Source organism: Globicephala melas, chromosome 3 (assembly GCF_963455315.2).
Source record: "Globicephala melas chromosome 3, mGloMel1.2, whole genome shotgun sequence".
NCBI lineage: Eukaryota > Metazoa > Chordata > Mammalia > Artiodactyla > Delphinidae > Globicephala > Globicephala melas.
In genome coordinates, this window is record NC_083316.1 from 148,795,364 (window position 1) to 148,816,029 (window position 20,666).

Sequence of the window (20,666 nt, forward strand, 5' to 3'; positions counted from 1 at the left end):
GTAATAGTTTTAACTACAACGGAAAGTTGTTATTCACACATGTGATACTAATAATACTTTGCCTTTGTACTGTTGAGTTTACAAAACACTTTCTTCGTATTAAACATGCTTTTATGTATATTAGAAACACGCCAGCAGCTTCCCAGAATAAAATGCAAATTCCTTAGCATGGCTGATGAGGCCCTGTAAGATGCCAGCCCCGCCCACCAACCCCATCTGCCCCCTCACTCACATAGCTCCTTGCAATTTCTCACGCCACCCACACTTCCACTCAGAGCCTTTGCACGTGCAGCTCCTTCTGCTAGAACATTCATTCCATATATATTTATAGGAAGGCCCTTTCTTTCCTCCTTTGGCTCAAGCATCCTTTCTTCAAAGAGAAATTTCCTTGCTGCTGGGTTAAGTCGCTACTCCACTTCCCGTCATATCCAGATACTTGATATTAGTATCTGATTGCGAGTGCCACCGTTTAGTGTAAATAATTTACTTCTCTATCATCTGCCTCCCCATCCTGTGAGAGTGGAGACCTATTTCTCTTGTAAACCCAGCACCTGGAATGGTTCACTGGCTTGCCACCCTTCGAGAAGTACCTCATTTCCACTTTTGCTCATGAAGAAAGAGAGGTGACGTGGTCTGCCCACCATTCCGGGGCTGACAGTTAGTTAGAGGGAGAATGAGATTCCAGATTTTAGCCCCTGAGTCTGTGTGTTTTTCCCCACCCAACCGAGCCAAGCCTCACTGTTCAGTGTCTCGTGCCCTGGGTTGGTTTCATGAAGAACCTCTCTCGAGTGATAGCCACATTTCAACAAGTCTGATGAACTAACTCACTGCAGAAGGTCACTGATTTTCTGCAGCCCTTCCCAGGAGGACTTGGATTTTCATAAAGCAGTAAGAGGAGCAGCCTGACCTCAACATAAGCACATGTGTCCTGGCCTGAGACCACCGGCTCTAAGTCTGAATGAAGCCACTTCAGAATGAAGGTCATTATCACCTGGAAGGCGTTTCACAGGGAATTTCCTCAAATCGGTTCCCAGGTCAAGGTAGTGAAGTCCTGGCCTGTCTCAGGCCAGGCTTAGGTGGTCTTTACACCCAGGCCATTCATTCACTGAGGGCCTCAATTCAGATCTATCAGTAAACAAGGCAATATACATCCGTCACATTGGCCTGTAAGAAAAACATGTTCACTTTACAGCTTCAAATCGGTGACCCATTTTGGGACCACACTTAATATTTTTGAAACAAACTACTCGTTATTTTATGAATAACATAATTACTTGGTAACTCTGATTTGTCGTTTCTGCCTTTTTTAATAATGCCCAGACTCTCACAAAGAAATCACTCAATTCTAAGAGGCCCAAAAAGAAAGTGGCAAAGCAGAACATGAAATTATTTGGAATGCCAACTTCCGTTCTTTGTGAGGAGTCCTAGAGCATTCTGAGTTGGAGATGAGGTGTCATTCTTTACAGGAGGTAAGTGACTGCCTAATGGAAAGGGCTTGTCCTAGGTCAGGAGCCCCACAAAGGACCAGGACTAGAGCCTGACCTTGATTTAACCATTACAAGGATCCCTGAGATCTCTCTCCTGCGGTTCTTGAGCTCAGCCAGAGGTGAGAACAAAGCTTGGGTTGCTGCCCTCCTGCTATCAGTGGGCGGGATCTGAGCCCTCTCCGGCTGAGCTCTGGGTACCTGCCTAACAGTCTGTGTTGTTTTCTGCTGTCCGGAGAGAACACCGATAAGAGAGGAGGTTAGGTGACTAACCCTACTCCCTGAACAATGCCAGCACGTAACTCATTGACGCTTAATGGCAGGATTTAGTCATGAAGGAGACCGGCAGAAGGAGTGATGTCAGGAGCGCAGTCCAACTGGTAGACGGAAAAACATGTTCAGTAAGATGTGTAAATGTGTCTGTGTGTAAGAATACAACATATTGTGTGCATTCACATGTATATGTACTAGGGAAGAACAAATCTGACTCCATATGAAATCTGTTTCTTTTACTTTAACCTTTGTATTCCATTACTTTTGCTTCAGGGTAAGAATGTTGCCTATAGCCTGAAATATACAGGATAGCCCATCCTCAAGGCTCTGACCTTTAAGGGTGTAACGCTTTTCCATTCACATAGAGATAAAAAAGTTGCAGAACAGAGAATAACACTTGTCTTGTTGGAGGTTTATAGGAACATGGTGACCTGACCTGTGTGGACAGCTGCAAGAACAAAGGATTCCAACACCAAGAAATCTGCAACAGCAAACCACACCCCTCCCTCACCTTGCCTTTAAAAATGCTTTGCTGAACCGCTTTGGGGAGTTCCGGGTTTGGGGGCATGAGCTACCTGTCTCCTTGCACGGCCCTGCGATAAACCTTTCTCTGCTCCAAACTCTGACGTTTCAGGGTGTTTGGCCTCACTGTGCATCGGGCACACGAACTTGCATTCAGTAACGTATATTTGTATGAGAGAGGACAGAGACAGAGAGAGAAAGAACAAAAGAATTGGAAAAGCCTTGGAGATCATCTAGTTCCAGCACCTTCTTTTACAGATAGGGAAACTGAGGCCTAAGTGAAGGAAGGGCCGTCACATAGAAGAAAGATCTGTCTTCTAAGAGGTCTGTTTCCTACTCATGGAAGAGAGTGGAATTTTTCTGGCATTACTTGCCACGAGTTATAACCGTTTTATCTCTCCCAGTAGATCTCTGTTTGCCCTGTGCCTGAAGCCTGCTGCTGGGAAACAAAACATTCCTAACATGGGGCTGGCAGGCACAGTCACCACAGAGCCAGGCGGGTGGCTGCGGGTGAAGCAGAGCAGCTGGCAGGGTGTGGACATATGGGAGTGGTGGGGACTGTGGTTCGTAGCAAGAACGCTCTGCAGCTGAAGGGGGCAGCTGCCACTCAACACCAGACAGGTGTGGCCATGGGGGATGCAGGCCCAGGGTTGCCAGACCTCAGGAGTCTCAAGAGACTCCAGAAACCTACTTTTTCCTTAAGGCACAATCTTTACTTTTTAAAAATGTAGGCAACTATTTAAAACATTTTTTCAACACTCTGACCCCAGCAACACATCTGCAGTCAGAAGGGCACATAGCCCTATTTGTGACCACGGATGGTCTTATTGAGGGGAACACGGGGTCAGGAGAGAATCAGAGCCTGAACTGGGATCTTACACTTCCTTGTACTGCATCATGTGTATGTGTGTGTGTGTCTGTGTGAGTGTACAGGTGGGCGCAATCTGATAAAGAACCAGAGCTCCACATAACCAATATCTACAGCTGTTTATGGTAGAGAATGATCTTTTCCCACATCATCAGTATAACTGCAATATGCTGTAAATGTTTACATGTGGTTGCTCACTTTTCACCCCAGGTTGCACAAGCATCCGTTACCTATCACTGCGTGGGGTTCCCTTACACATATTTTCTCATTTGTATCCCTGACCCTGGGACAGAGGAGACAAGTAATATCATTATTCCCATTGACCAGATAAAGAGACTGAGGCCCAGGGTGGTGCACTGACCAGCCCAAGGTCACATGGGGAGTGAGTGAGAGGCAGAGGTAGACCTCAAATGCCACCGATGTTGGTTCTCCCATGCTACTCTGCATTTGTGTTGTTTCACTTCCCGACACACAGGACCTACTTCTCTTCCTTCCTGGTTTGTGTCCCTTCAGACATTCTGAGCACATGAGCCTGGGATCCTCCCTAAACTCCAGGGAGACAGAACCCTCCCCTTCCCCAGAGACACTGGGAGGCAGAGGGGCTCAGAAGGGGAAAATCCAGATCTTTCCCCTCTTGTGGCCTTGAAGCACAGTTTCATTATTCTCTGAGATTCCCCTGGAGGAGTAGGACTTGGATGAAAAAAAGACCATAATTTTAACCCTTTAGTGCCTCCCCACCTCTGTCATGGGACTAAAGCAGAAGATGGACTTCTGTAGCACAAATTAGCCACCAAATTCGACATATTTGCAGAATCTGGGCAAAATTTCAGCATGAGGTCCCCAAGGACAGGCACCTGGTTTATCTCATTTCCAGTGTATTCTCAGAGTCTGGGAGAGAGCTTGGCACATAGTAGGTGCTCAATAAATATAAGGGAGAAAAAAGGAAAGAAAGGAGGGAAGAAGAAGAAGAAAAGGGATAATAAAGGAAGGAGGAAGGGACATTTAAGTGGGGATGCCCAATCCTTAGAATTAAACTCCAAAAATTAAGGCAGCAGCCAGCTACCTGCAAATATCTAGAACACTGTGGATAATCATAGCAAAGAATTCCAGCTTCAGTTATACTCCATAGATAGGTGGCAGTAGGGAGCAACAGGTAACATTTTATGAACTCTGAATCAGTCCTAACTGTGCCACTGACCTTGGACAAGTTTTTTTTTTTTTATCTTCTCAGCTTCAACTTATCCACTGTATTAGTTTTTCTACTGTCACTGAAAAAAATTACCCAAACTTAGAGATTTAAAACAACACACATTTATTTGCTTACGGTTCTGAAGATCAGAAGTCTGAGATGGGTTGGTGTCCTTCTGGCGGCTTTAGGGGAGAATCTGTTCTCTTGCCTTTTCCAGCTTCTAGAGGCTGCCTGCATTCCCTGATGGGTAGCCCTTCATCTCTCCAACCTCTGCTTCTGTTGTCACATCTTTAACTCTGACCCTCCTGCCTCCATCCTGTAAGGACCTTTGTGATTACATTGGACCAACCCAGATGATCCAGGGTAATCAATCCATCTCAAGAACCTTGAGTTAATCACATCAGCATTGTCCCCTCTGCCATATAAGGTAATATAGTCACACGTTCTGGAGCCATTATTCTAACACACACACACACACACACACACACACACACAAGATATTACTTTCAGTATACTTTAATCAACTCTAGATTACTCATAATACCTAATACAATGTAAATGCTATGTAAGTAATTGGAAGTCCAACGTAAATGCTGTGTAAACAGTTGCCAATGCAGTCAACTCAAGTTTTGCTTTTGGGGATTTTCTGAATTGTATTTTTTGGAATATTTTCCATCCACAGTCAGTTGAATCTATGGATTCAGAACCCCCAGATACAAACAGCTGACTCTACTTCTTACCAGGTCTCAGGATTCTGCATTGTGTCCTGCCTTGAGGACCATACAATTCTAAACATCTTTTCCATGCTGAGACATGTGATACACTATCAAAGGAATACTTGGACAAAATAAAAATTCCCCCATCTCACTACCCGAGACTAATTCCATTTACTCTTATCCTTCTAGTCTCCCCCAGAGAGCAGATATATTTGACATAGCTACACTCATACTGTACATGATTTTTTTTGTTTTTTTTTTTGCTATACGCAGGCCTCTCTCTGTTGTGGCCTCTCCCGTTGCGGAGCACAGGATCCGGACGCGCAGGCTCAGCGGCCATGGCTCACGGGCCCAGCCGCTCCGCGGCATGTGGGATCTTCCCAGACCGGGGCACGAACCTGCGTCCCCTGCATCGGCAGGCGGACTCTCAACCACTGCACCACCAGGGAAGCCCCTGTACATGCCTTTTTATCAGACTTGCTTCTTCACTGCTTCTCATGGACCTATTGGCCTTGTTCCTTGTTACACTGTCACAAAGTCATAACAAAGTGTCGTTTGCAAAGGGCTCTATCACCACGCACTGTAACTTCATCTGCCGTCCCCTAGAGTCGGACAAGATCAAGGTTACTCTAGTCTATTTGCTGTTTCATATAATTTTGTTTTTACTGTTTTCAATAAACTTGCTAAGAGTATCTTTATTGAGTTCATAGTAAAAGTGAGATATTACATATTTATGTAAATGTATATATTACATATTTATATAATGCATATTTATTATAGTATATATGTGTATAATAGATGTATACATTATATGTATGTTATATATTTATATAAATATTTAAACAAATAAAATTATAATGCATATTTATAGATATAAAAATGCTTACTGAGGGGCTTCCCTGGTGGCGCGGTGGTTGAGAGTCCGCCTGCCGATGCAGGGGACATGGGTTCGTGCCCCGGTCCGGGAAGATCCCACATGCCGCGGGGCGGCTGGGCCCATGAGCCATGGCCACTGAGCCTGCGCGTCCGGAGCCTGTGCTCCGCAACGGGAGAGGCCACAACAGTGAGAGGCCCGTGTACCACAAAAAAAAAAAAAAAAAAAAATGCTTACTGAGTAAATGAAGGAATGGGCAAATTAGTACATGAAGAAGAGAGTCAACATATGTAGAATGAATGAATGAATTTAATCAGTAAGCAAATTGCTGAGTCATTCACTTGTTCCTTCTACAAGTATTTGAGCAACCAAGGACAAATACTCAGACCAGAACCCACCCTCATGAAACTTACATTCCAGTGGAGAAGAAAGCATGAGCAAATAAGTAAACAAACAAGGTAATTTCAGACAGTGATAGATCATCTTTAAAAAAAAATAACCAGAGAAGAGGGCTAGAGAGGGAGAGGAGAGGCAGGGGGTGAACAACTCTGGACAAGATGATTTGCAAATGCTCCTCTGAGGAGGGCAGCTCCAAGCTGAGACCTGGAGGATGAAAGGGAGCCAGTTTGCAGAGGTCCCGGGAAGCGGGGTCTAAAACAGAGACAAAAATAGGTGCAATGGTAACTGAACCAGGAAAGAGCTTGGTGTTCAAAATCTTGGTCACAGCACAGTGAGCAAGGGTGAGGATCTTACTCAAGGCTCAGAGGGGCTAGGGCTCAGGTCAGGAAAGTCTTGAAGTGCCAAGGGAAGCCCCCGGAAGGTTCTAAGCAGAGAACAGACATGTATACATTACATAAATGAATGAAAAAAATGACTGAATGGGTGAATGAATGAGTGAGTCATTAAGTGTCAGAGACACGAGTGCATAAATGAGTGACTGTGGTTAAGGGAGTGTGGGGTAGGTACTGAGACGCACCATTCACATGGCCCTTCAGGAATAAGGAAGGACTTTTCATTCCAGACACTGGTAGTGCTGCCAGCAGACAGTGCTCAGCTCTCAGCGGAAGAAAGCCACCTTACCTCCATCATACCCCCTTCCCAGGGCAGCCCACATCTGATGATTGGTCAGCCTGGGGGTATGAGGCCTGGCCCCCTTCACCTGGCTCAGGACAGCTCTGAAGGCTCATCCCACGTTCAGAACTTCCCCAGGGAGGGCTGAGGGCTCCACTAGACTGCATCACAGTTGATTGTAAGATACTCCATATGAAAGCTGCTGTCTGCTTCCCAGGGGACCTAACCTGAGGCAATGTGAGAGAGAGAGAAAGAAGAAAGAAAAGAAAGAAAGAGAGAAAGGAAGGAAGGAAGGGAGAGAGAGAGAGAAAGAGAGAAAGAAAGAAAGAAAGAAAGAAAGAAAGAAAGAAAGAAAGAAAGAAAGAAAGAAAGAAAGAAAGAAAGAAGAAAGAAAGAAAGAAAGAAAGAGAAAGAAAGAAAGAAAGAAACGAAGAAAGACAGGAAGGAAGGAAGGAAGGAAGAAAGAAAGAAAGTGAGGAGCTAAATGAATGAATAAACAACTCAAATGTGTGGGATTCCGCCCCCTTCCAATTTGCACCCTGCAGATTTGCACAGCATCTGCTGAAAGTCCCCGCCCGAAAATGTCGCCTTAAGTTTCTCCCAAGTGGGAGTTTCACTCTCCCCGCAGATCTGCACGTGAAGTTAGCACTTGACTCCGAGAGCTGGGAATGGCCATGGCAGACCGGTGTCTAGAGGCCCTGCTGTCTACCCAAACTCGATTTCTCAGCCCTCCAGCTGCCCCGGCTCCCACCCTCAGGAGCCTCCCCTTCTCCCAATAATGTGTGTTGGGAGGACGGCACAGGGCATCCTTTGGGAGATGTTTTTAAAACAAATTTTTGTTTAACCTCCTCTGTGACCCACAGAGTAAATCCATTCCTGAAATACACTCGATTTCTGTTTATTTAAAGAATGTTTGCTTATTTGGTGGTTGCTTGAGTGGAACCAGTGTTTTTATTCACTTCTCTGTGAGCGTTAACCTGACACGATTTGCCTGGCATCTTTAATTATCCAGATATTGTATTTTCTCATTTTTCTTCTTATTTGTTTTTCTACGTTGGGGGGAGGGTGCAGGACAGGCAGCTAATACCAACTTGAACTCGCTTGGTGCTGGTCATTGAAGGTCCAGACTGCACTGTCCAGTATGGTAGCCCCCAGCCACATGTGCCCAAGGAACACTTGAAAGGTGGCTTGTCCCCATCGAGATGTGCTGTCAGTGTACCAAGTTTCAAAGAGTCAGTGCAAAAAAAGTACAGGCATACCTTGGAGATATTGCAGGTTTGGTTCCAGACCTTTGCAATAAAGCGAGTCACACAAATTCTTTGGTTTCCCAGTGGATAGAAAAGCTATGTTTAAGTATGGAGGTTCCTTAAAAAACTAAAAATAGAGTTACCGTACGATCCAGTAATCCCACTCCTGGACATATATCTGGAGAAAATTCTAATTCAAAAACATACATTGCACCCCTGCAGCACTATTTATAATAGGCAAGACATGGAAACAGTCTAAACGTCCATCAAGAGAGGAATGGATAAAGAAAGTGGGGTACATGTATACAACGGAATACTACTCAGCCACAAAGAAAGAATGAAATAATGCCATTGGTGGCAACATGGATGGACCTAGAGATTATCATACTAAGTGAAGTAAGTCAGACAGAGACAAATATCATATGATATCACTTATATGTGGAATCTAAAATATGATACAAATGAAGTTATTTATAAAACAGAAACAGACTCACAGACATAGAAAGCAAACTTATGGTTACCAAGGGGGATATTGGGGGGTGAAGAGATAAAACATGAGTTTGGGAATAGCAGGTGCACACTACTATGTATAAAATAGATAAACAACAAGGACCTACTGTATAGCACAGGGAACTCTCCTCAATATTCTGTAATAACCTAAATGGGAAAAGAATTTGAAAAAGAATGGATACACGTATATATAAAACTGAATCACTTTGCTATACACCAGAAACTAACACAACATTGTAAACCTATATTTCAATAAAAAATAAATAAATAAAATAGACAAACCCTTAAGGACAAAAACAACATATGTTATGTTTACACTATACTGTAGGCTATTAAGTGTGCAATAGCATTATGTCTGAAAAAAACAATGTACATACCTTAATTTCAAAATTCTTTATTTCTTAAATGTACTAGACATCATGTAAACCTTCGGTGAGAGGGAACAGTAACAGCAAAGATCCCTGATCACAGATCACCACAAGAAATATAACGATAATGAAAAACTTTGAAATATTGTGAGAATTACCAAAATGGGACAGAGACACAAAGTGTTGGAAACATTGCACTGATAGACTTGCTTGACGCAGGGTTGCCACAAACATTCAATTTGTAAAAAACGCAGTATCTGCAAAGCACAATAAGTCAAGTGCGATAAAATGTCTGCCTGTAAACATAAAATATCCCATTCATCCGTCTTTATATCGATGACCTGTTGAAATAGCAATATCTAGGTTATTTTCTGCTAGAGTTTATCATTAAAATTAGTTTACCTGTTTCTTTTGACTTTTATAATGCGACTACTAGAAAATTGAAGTTACCCTATGTGACTTGTGTTCTATTTTTACTGGCCAGTGCTGACTGGCCCCAGGTTCCTGTACCCTGTGCCCTGGTGGAGTGATGTCTGGAGTAGCACCTTCCACCTGAACTTGGCTGCCATTGCCTTCACACAGTCGGACTCTCGGAGAGGAAGACTCTCCTCTTCCCCACCAGCCTCTTCCTTTTCTATCTGGGTTTGCCATGTCTTCTGCACACTTCAGACCAACTGTTTGCCCCATTTGCATTTGCAACGGCTGTGAATTCTCTCTCGTTATTTTTGTCGAGCCCTCCTGCTGACGCCCAGCTTGCACTGCCCTTCGGGAGGTGTCAAGGAGGGCAGGGGGTGCAGGGACCTGCGTTGGTGTTTGTGGGATGCCAGACATTTGGACCGCTGGAAAACTTTTGCACCGACTCTGATTCCTTTCTGCAGCTTCCATCCAGCTGTTTGGCAGTGGGGACCACCGCATCTGCTTGACTTAAGAGTGTGTGGGAAAAGCTGTGTTTATACAACTGCAAACCCCGAGATTGAAAGTAGGCAGGGTATGTTCTTGGAGACTCCAGTGGCTCACTGGCTTGGACAAATTGTCAGATTCAGACGATCGGGCAGAAATTCATTACTGGAAAGAACACAGAAAGCAGAATAGCTCCAGCCAAACCTAGCCTCTCAAAGTCTATTGGGCAACTTTAAGATTTGCCCTGGCTTTTCCTGTGATGGTGCTACTATTTGCAGACATCATCTTTATCTATGACTTTACCCAGAGTCTGTTTCACAGACCAGCGGGATTGGCATCTCCCAGGAGCTTGTAGGAGATGTAGAATTTCCCATCCCCCTATATTAGTCAGGGTTCTCCAGAGAAACAGAATAAATATATACATATACAAGGTATATATATCTTATATAGACAAAATATCTATATATACATATTTACCTATGCATATATATCTATATTCATACCTCATCCTTATGTGCTTATATGGATGACACGTGGAAATAATAATAGGATATTTTCTGTTAAGTAAAATATATTATTAAAATTAATTTAACTGTTTCTTACATCTTATTAAATTTATAAATTAAAATATATTATTAAAATTAATATATATGTTATCTATAGGTATCATCTATCTGTGTATCTAACTAGAGAGAGAGAGAGAGAGAGAGAGAGAGAGAGATTTTAAGGAATTGACTCATGTAATTTTGAACGCTGGCAAGTCCAAAATCTTCAGGGCAGCTTGGCGGACTGGAGACCCAGGGAAGAATCGATGTTGCAGCTCAAGTCCAAAGGTGGTCTGGAGCCAGAATTTCTTCTTCCTCAAGGGACCTCAGTCTCTTCTCTCAAGGCCCTCAGCTGATTGGATGAGACCCACCCATATGAGGGAGTGTACTCTGCTTTACTCAAAGTCCACTGGTTTCCCTGTTAATTCCATTTAACACAGACCCTCACAGAGACATCTAGGCTGGTGTTTCACCAAACAACTGGGAACCTTGTCCTAGAAAAGTGGAGACATAAAATTAACCGTCACACCCTCCCACCCTCAACCCTACTGAATCAGCTTCTGCATTTTAACAAGCTCCCTGGGAGAGTGTAAGTACATGAAGGTCTGAGAGGTACCGCCTTTGAGTTTATCCTGGACATCTCCGAGAGCCCCCTCTGGATAAGTGGGGCCCCTTCCCAGGCCCCTGCCACCTCTGCCTTGCCTGGAACTTGGAACCAACACCGTGCAAGGAGGCAGTGAGGTGCTGAGTCCACCACACAGTGAGACACACAGTCCAACATATTGTGATTGGACCCCAGAGAAAACCAAAGGCCCAGAAGTACTTTCTTGTGAGCCCCAAAAACTTCCCGTGAGAAGTTCAGGACATAAAAGCAAGAGCCACATCTCTTTCCTTTCCCCCTTTGTCCCCAACCCCTGGGGCATAATGCCTGGCACACAATAAAGAGCCAATACACAGTATTGAATAAATCTATTATCTAAGCTTCGGTTTCCCATCTGTAATCTGCTAACACTCCCCTGGTTGTTGATGGAGAAGCAACCATGTATGAGAAACATGTGGAAGCCCAGGACCCTGAGCTGGACCCTTAGTAGATGCTCAGGAAGTCGTAGCTGAGGGTGGTCGGTGCATGTTTGTTGAGTGAATAATGAGATCACGCTTTGGCTTGCAAACACTCCCGGTGAAGCAAGCATCCTGTGCCCTGAGTGCAGAGAGTGGAGTCCTAACTGGGTGCCTTCTTGTGGGATCGGTTACACCTCCCAGTAGCAAACAGCATGTGTAGGGCTCTGGGCATCTCACACCGTGAAATGCTCTATAGGTGTTACCTCCTGGGAGCCGACAGCAACGCTGCCGGGTATGATGTTATTAACATTGCTGTCATGTCACTTTACAGAGAAGCAACACCGAGGCTCAGAAACATTCAGCGCCTTGTGTGGACACATGCAGCAGATAAGAGGATGGAGCCCAATCTGGAAACACTTTTTCCCTAACTTCAATATCTCCTACCATCCCTTCCTCTTTGAAGGGCGGGGCAGGGAGAATACACACATGTGTCTGGGTGTCTGCCGGAGTCTGTGCACATGTGCCCACATGTATGGGTGTGGGTATGGGATGCAGAAGAGTAAATATGGGGGCTAGAGGGTGGGGAATGGTTTAATCTCCTCCTCGAAGGGCCAGCAGAAGTCTTAGGTGTCCCTCGAAGTCAAGTTTCTTTCCAGGTCATCAAAGTTGACACTTGGGCAATAACACACGTGTAATTAACTGAACAAATATAATGAATCTGTCTGCATTGACATGGTAGTTGGTGCTGAATCCTATTAAAGCGCATTTAATTAAAAATGTATTAAACCTTCAAGCTTCGGAACACACCCTGCCCTTCTTCAAACCCTTCCCCTCCATTAAAGCCTTCCCACTATTAACTATGACTCAGCCTATGACCCTATGGGCATGACCGGGTGAGGTGAAGCGGCTCTTAAATGCCTGAACCAGTATATCACAGGCACTAATGGCTTTCAATCAGGGAGATTAATTCCATTCATTTGGCCCCTCGTTTCAGAAACAGCTGTCACACTGAGCCTAATTGCTGGAGGTGCTTGGCGGCCCCGGGAGGCTGGAGCCTCTTAAAGCTGGTTGGTGGTCAACCATCAATTATTTGGGCTACTGTGCCGTGGGGATGTGAGGATGCTGAAGGTCCACAGTGGCCCTGGTTTACCACTAGCTTCTGTCTTCACTGTCAGCAGAGTTTCTCTGAACCCAGTAGGTAGTGAGGGGTGATGGGAAGCTGTCTGGGTTTGGACCCCAACTCTTCCTGCCTGTGGGCCAGACTCCTCCAGCCATGGGGTACTGCAAAGGCGATTTCCCTCCCAGAGTGCCTTTCTCCTTCCTCTTTGCCTATTTTGTTCCTATTCACCTTCCAAATTCTGCCCGAATGAATGGACAAGTAAGGAAATGAGACGAGCGACCAAGAGTCTCCAAAAGGAGGAAAAGCAAAACCGTACACTTGTGAAGCAGTGGCCCGTTGGAAAAGGGTTTACCCTGGTGTCATCACCCTCATTGGCCCCTGACGCCATCCCTTCTCCGGGACAGCCATTCTTGTCCTTTTCCAAAGGACGTTTCTAAGGGGCAGAAAGGGAACATGAAATTGCTCACTGTCATTGAGAGGGAAGGGGCAAAAAGCCAGGATTCAAACCCCCCAATCTCTTGCCCCATTTTATGCCACCTCTGAGTCATCTCCAGGCACATTGCTTCATCAGCTGCTGACTCATGAAGAGCCGGCAGAACAAGCTTCCTGCCGAGGCAGAAGGAGAGAAGGCTGGTCTCTAAGCAGTACCTGGGGGGAAGGGAGGAGGAGGTGAAGGTAGGCAAAATCTATCCATAATTTGTTCCCTAGAGGGCCAGAGTGGCTTCTCCTGCCACGGGTCCAAGACTTTCTGGTCAGTGTGAAATGAGAAGGGCCCCATGCTTGCTTTAACCCTCTGCTGCCGTCTTGAAATTCTTAGTCACTTTTCACAAAGGGCCCCTAGTTTTCATCGTGCACTGGGCCCTGCTTGTTATGGAACAGGTCCTGGTGCCGAGGGCAGGTGTGGGGAGTGAGCCCTGCTCAGTTTCCATGAAGATGCCCCCAAACTCTCCCCAGTCCTCCCTGATTCTCCAAATGCCTTCCCAGGAAGCCTTTTCCTTGAGACTGTCTTCACTTCCGTCTTCCATGGCAAAGGTGTCTTCCTAGGGTAAAGCGCCCAGCACGTAGCAGATATTCAATGAATGAGAGAGACACGGGGTATACAGTAGCTATGCCAGCACCCTCGTGCGTCCACTGAACGCTTGCAGACTCCTGAAGCCTTCTGAATTATCAGTCTTTTATTTTTTTTAGCTCCATGGCGAGTGCATGATCCAGGAAGGCATTTCCACAACTTTGTTCTGCAGAGCGTTTCTCCACTGAACAGAAAGTGCTCTGCGGTCATGTTCAATTCAGAAATGCTGCTCCCCCTGTCTGCACTGAGAGTGCACACGAGCAGATTCAAGGCTCTGAGAAGTCCAGCCACAAAGAAACCTTTTGAGTTTGTTGATTCTAGCCTTCCTCAAACTTACGTGACTCTGGAAGCTTTTTTTTTTTTTTTTCCTGATACTTACTCACCTCCCATGGAACACTTAGAAGAAAGTTATCTGGTCCTAAAAATGTAGAGATGAATATGTGGGTGGAGGGGCAAGAGATGACAGCAAGAAGAGGAAAATGCGTGCTGTGATGGGGAATCTACAACAACTAAATCTATATCCATAATGCTAACAGAACTGGGCCCAGACTGTGTTGCTTTTGCTTTGATTCTTTCTTTCACTCCGGTCAGATTAAGAATTTACAACAAGGCAGTGACTCATTGATGAGGCTGTCTTAGCCCGCCCTGGGTTATTCCAGTAGCAGAGGTCTTAACTCTGTCTGCAGGGTGAGTTGCCCAGGAGACAGGAGAGCAGGAATTTCAAGAGGGCTGGGGACTTCACACATGCTCATAAACAAATGAGATCACTCTGAACAAAGTCATCAAATATCAAATGATACAAACACTTTGGTTAGAGCAAAACGTGAATCATGCTGTGGTTAGACATGCACAGATCAGCTGCAAAGAGCAACCTGATCCCGCTGGGCCTCAGTTCCAAGGACTGGCTTGAAACGTGGACAGAGCGGTGGCAGGAAGCCTGACTACACAGCAGCTCTAGAACGGAGCTCTAACAAGGAAGGGCCTCAGCCATCTCTAGTCCTACCTCTTCTCGGGAGAATGAAAACCTAGCACTTTCTGAGCAGAACGGAACTTTAGAGATGGGAATGCTGACGACTGGGGAGTTGGGAGAGACTTCACTTGCTAGTTGGGACAAAACTAGGTCTCAGGTCCAAGTTTGTAAGTTCAATTTTGAATCTTTGCAGCAGGTGCAAAGTCTCCCTCCCAGTGCCCCTCCTCATTCAGCATCCGGATGGTTTCTTCCAGTAAGCACTGGGGACCCTTTTCTCAAGGGCTCCCTCTGGCTGCAGAAGCATGCTGCTCTGCACACAGGCCAGACCACAAGTGTCGAGAGTGCATCCCTCAAACAATGAGATCAGGAGTTGATGTAAATATCACAGCTCCCGGGCTTCCCTGGTGGCACAGTGGTTGAGAGTTCACCTGCCCATGCAGGGGACACGGGTTTGTGCCCCGGTCCGGGAGGATCCCACACGCCGCAGAGTGGTCTGGGCCCGTGAGCCGTGGCCACTGAGCCTTCAGGTCCGGAGCCTGTGGTCCGCAACGGGAGAGGCCACAACAGTGAGAGGCCCGCGTACTGCAAAAAAAAAAAAAAAAAAAAAAATCACAGCTCCCATGCGACTCAGGGCTCTGAAGCGTGTTCTACAAAATCTCACAGGGGTCCGCTGTGAGGCTGTATTTCAGGGGCCCAGTGCAGTTACCTGTTCATCAATGCGAACTGCGCTGGATCCTGTCCTTTCCCTAGCTCTCTTCTCTGACCCCCAACCATGATTTCCGGGGATCCTCTTCCAAATACACTGCTTGAACTCAAATCCCTGCCTCAGGGTCAGCTTCTGGGGAAGTCCAACTACAAAACCTTTCTTTTTTCTTACACGAAAATGATTTAAGGAATCTCTGACCTTGAGACTCTTGCTCCTATGATAAGGAGACTTAGAGAGAGGACATCTCAAGTATATGGCTCCTTTGAACAGATAAAAACTGATCTTTCCAATTTTTTCCAGTGGTTACGGTAGTTGGCAGGAGATGCTAAATTATCATTCTCTTCTTTAACCCATGGCATTTATTGATCTTCATGCTGGTCAGGCGTGGACTGGACCCTGGGTGTGTAGACTGAGTCAGAACCTTCAAGGCTAGCAGAAGAATGGCGATAGTTATCTACTCATTGATCTATATGTGTTCTTTTATGTAACAAATTTCTATTGAGGACCTATTTTGTACCCAGAATGGCTGGGAATACAGAGGGAAAAAAAAACATCATTTCTGGCTTCAGCTCATCATGCAGTAAAAAAGGAATACTTGAAACAGACAAATACAGTACCTGGAGAAGTACCATGTGAGAAGAAACCCATGGTGTCCAGGATCATATAGGAAGAGCTGTACCCAGGTTTGAGGGGTCAGGGATGACAGCTGGTGTCAGAATTACAATCACGAAACCGTGATCAAGATGCTTATCCTGTTAATTGCTTCCGACTGAGAACAGAAACACAAACTCCTTTGAAACTGCATTGATTTGAGGGAAATGGGAACTTTTGACAAAGTGTGGATTTTACACAATGATGTCAAAAGTTCCCTCTTACCAGCAATCTAGACTGCATCATAAAATCAGTCAAATGGGAGGGCAAATCACCATTCACTGAGCAATTCTGGGACAACAAGCATGGTGTGGAAGTGTTCTACACATCATCTTCTCTAATCAGTTGATTGGGAATAGCTACATTTTACAGAGGACTGTGGTAGGCAGTTTTCTAAGATGGTCCAAATCATTCCCTCCTCCTGGTAATCCCCTCCCCTTAAATGTGGGCTGGACCTAGTAACTTGCTTCTAAGAAATAGAATCTGCCAGGACTTCCCTGTTGGTGCAGTGGTTAAGAATCCACCTGCCAATGCAGGGGACATGGGTTCAATCCCTGGTCCCGGAAGATTCCACATGCCGTGGCGCAACTAAGCCCGTGTACCACAACTACTGAGCCTGTGCGCTAGAGCCCGTGAGCCACAACTACTGAAGACCACAAACCACAACTACTGAAGCCCTTGAGCCTACAGCCCATGCTCCACAACAAGAGAAGCCACTGCAATGAGAAGCCCACTCACTGCAACGAAGAGTAGCCCTGGCTCTCGGCAACTAGAGAAAAGCCCATGCACAGCAACGAAGACCCAATGCAGCCAAAAATAAGTAAATAAATAAATTTATGAAAAAAAATAGAATCTGACAAATGTAATGGGATATCAGTGGATTAAATTGGTAATCAGAAACCTCCCGTCAAAGAAAAGTCCAGGACCAGATGGCTTCACTGGTGAATTCTACCAAACATTTAAGAAAGAATTAATGCCAATCCTCCTCAAACTCTCCAAAAAAAATTGAAGAGTAGGGAACTCTTCCAAATGCATTCTATAAAGCCCGCAATAATATCAATCACAGACAAAAACACTATAAGAAAACTACAGTCCAATATCTCTGATGAACAGTAATGCAAAAATCCTCAAGAAATACTAGCAAATAGAATTCAACACACATTAAAAAGATTATGTACCATGACTAAGTAGAATTTATTCCTGAAATGCAAGGATGGTTCAATATTTAAAAAATCAATCATGTTAACAAAATGATGGTAAGAAAAACACAAGATCATTGCAAATGATGCAAAAAAAATATTAATAATATTCCACACTCTTTCATGAAAAAAACCAGTTCAACAAACTAGGAATACAAGGAAATCACTTCAACATAATAAAGGTCATAGATGATAACCTCATAGCTAACATGTTACACAGTGATGAAAAACTAGAAGTTTTTCTTCTGAGATTAGGATTGAGACAAGGATGATCACTTTTGCCACTTCCATTCAAAATAGTACAGTAAGTCCTAGCCAGAACAATCAGGCAAGAAAGAGAAATTTTTTAAAAAAATTCAAATTGGAAAGGAAAAAGGAAAATTATCTCTGTTCATAGATGACATGATATAATATACAGAAAACCCTAAAGATTCCCCCCAAAAACCCTGTTATATCTAATACATGAATTCACACAGTTGCAGGATACAACATCAACACACAAAATCAGTTGTGTTTATATACATTAATGATGAACAATTCAAAAAGGAAATTAAGAAAACAGTTCCATTCATAATATCATTGAAAAGAATGAAACAATTCAGAATAAGCTTAACCAAAAAAGGTGAAAGGCTGACAAAGACACTGAAAACTGTAAAGCATTGTTGAAGGAAATTAAAGATGACAAAAATAAATGGAAAGAACTCCTATGTTCATGGATTGGAAGACAATATTGTTAAGATGTCAATACTACCCAAAGTGACCCACAGATTAAATGCAATCCCTATCAAAATCCCAACTGCAGAAATATAAAAACCTATCCTAAAATTTATATGGAAACTCAAGGAATGCTGAATAGCCAAAGCTATCTTGAAAAGAAGAACAAAGTAAGAGATCTCACACTTCCTGACTTCAAAACTTATTACAAAGCTACAGTAATCAATACAGTGTGGTACTGACATAAAACAAACACATATACTAATGGACTAGAATAGGCAGCCCAGAAATAAAAACTCACTTATATAGTTAAATAATTTTGACAGGGATGCCAGGACCATTCAATGGAGAAAGGACATTTTTTTTAAACAAATGGTGCTGAGAAAATTGGATAACCACTTTTAAAAGAATGAATTTGGATCCTTCCTTATATCACATACAAAAATTAACTCAGAATGGATTGAAAACTAAACATAAGACCTAAAACTATAAAACTCTTACAAGAAAACATAGGGGAAAACTCCATGGCATTGTATTTGGCAATGATTTCTTGGATATGACACCAAAATCACAGATGACAAAAGTAAAAATAGATAAATTGGACTATGTCAAAATTAAAAATTTAGGTGCATCAAAAGACACAATCAACAAAGTGAAAAGGCAACCTATGGAATAGGATAAAAATATTTGAAAATTATATATATGGTAAGAGGTTAATATCCAGAATATATAAAGAACTCTTACAACTCAACAACAACAAAAAAGAAGTAACCCAATTTTAAACATGGGCAAAAAACTTGAATAAACATCTCTTTACAGAAGATAAACAAATAGCCAATAAACACATGAAAAGATGCTCAACATCAGTAATCATTAGGGAAATGCAAATAAAAAACATAGTTTTTTCACACCCATTAGGATGGCTGCTAAATTAAAAAAGAGAAGAAGAAGATGAAGAAGGAAAAAAAAAAAGAAAATAGCAAGTGTTCTTAGCAAGGATGTGGAAAAATTGGAACTCTTGTGCTCTGTTGATGAGAATGTAAAATAGTGTAGGTACTGTGGGAAACAGGAAAACCATTCCTCAAAAAGAATTAAAAATAAAATTATCATATGGTCCATCATTCCATTTCTGTGTATGTACTCAAAAGAATTGAAAGCAGGTCCTCGAGATATTTGTACACCCATGTTCACGGTAACATTATTCACAACAACCAAAAGGTAGAATTAACCCAAGAGTCCACTGATTAATGAATGGATAAACAAAATGTGCTATATACATGCAATGCAATATTAGCCTAAAAAGGAAGGAAATCTGCTACATGCTACAACCATGGATGAACCTTGAGGTCATTATGGTGAGTGAATTAAGCCATTTATGAAAAGATATATACTGTATGATTCCACTTGTCTGAAGTACCTAGAATAGAGAAATTCACAAAGACAGAAAGTAAGATGATGGTTGCCAGGGGCTGTGGGAAGTGGGAATGAGGAGTTATTATGTGATGGGTATAGTTTTTGTTTTGCAAGATAAAAAGAGTTCTAAAGATGGGTTACACAACAATGTGAAAATATAATACTTAACACTACTAAACAGTACTCTTAAAAATGGTTAAGAGGGCAAATTTCATGTTTTGTGTATTTTACAACAATTTAAATTTTTTAAGTTTAAATATAAAAAAGACAACAGAACAAGAAGAGATTCACAGAAACAACAAAAACAAAACAAAATGATAGGATGCCACTTCTGAGGTGTAGATTATAAAAGACTGTGACTTCAATCTTACTGCCTTGCTTGCTCTGAGAAAGCCTGCTGCCATGTTGGAGAGGCCCATGTGGCAAGGTATTGAGTATGGCCTCCAGCCAATACATATTGTCATTTTAAGCCACCAAGTTTTGGAGTAATTTGTTACACAGCAATAGCTAGCTAATACAAGAACATTGAGATTGAAAGAGAATAAGCATGTAACAAGTGAGTGATGTCTGAAGCATGTCTGGCTCCAAAGTTCCCTTTCTACACCACTGAAATTCTTCCCCGTATAACCTCTTCCTGGGTGAGAAAGCAGTTAAGGGAGACCATAGCATATTTCAACATTTTCAATGCATGCAGGGAGTCCTCCCAGGGAGGACTAATGGTTCCTTGATGTGCAGGAAGCTGAAGTATTTTCTTGGTAAATATATATTTTAAAAACTAGAAATACAATATATATATATGGTTATATTCTCTGTGCGTGTGTGCTAAAACCTTATTATCTGATTCAAACAATTTGGAAACTGCCATCACTGTAGGGAATATAATGTCAGTCATAGACATCTGAAACATTCACTTTAAACCAACTCACTCCATCCTTCCAGAAATGAGAAACATCTGAGAGTTTACAATTAGTAGAAAAGAAATCAGTGTCTTCCTGATTCCTAGGAGGAAGTTCCACATTTAAAAAAGCTAGTTAAAGACTGTAATCTACATTCCAAAGAAAATCCTGTTACTCAGAGGCTTGGCCTTAAAAATCTAGGTTCCAAAATTAGAATGAGGGCGTCCCCCTAATTCCTGACAAATAGAGCCAAGGGCACTGCTGGCCACTGGGCCATCATCAGTCCTAGGCTACTCTCAATA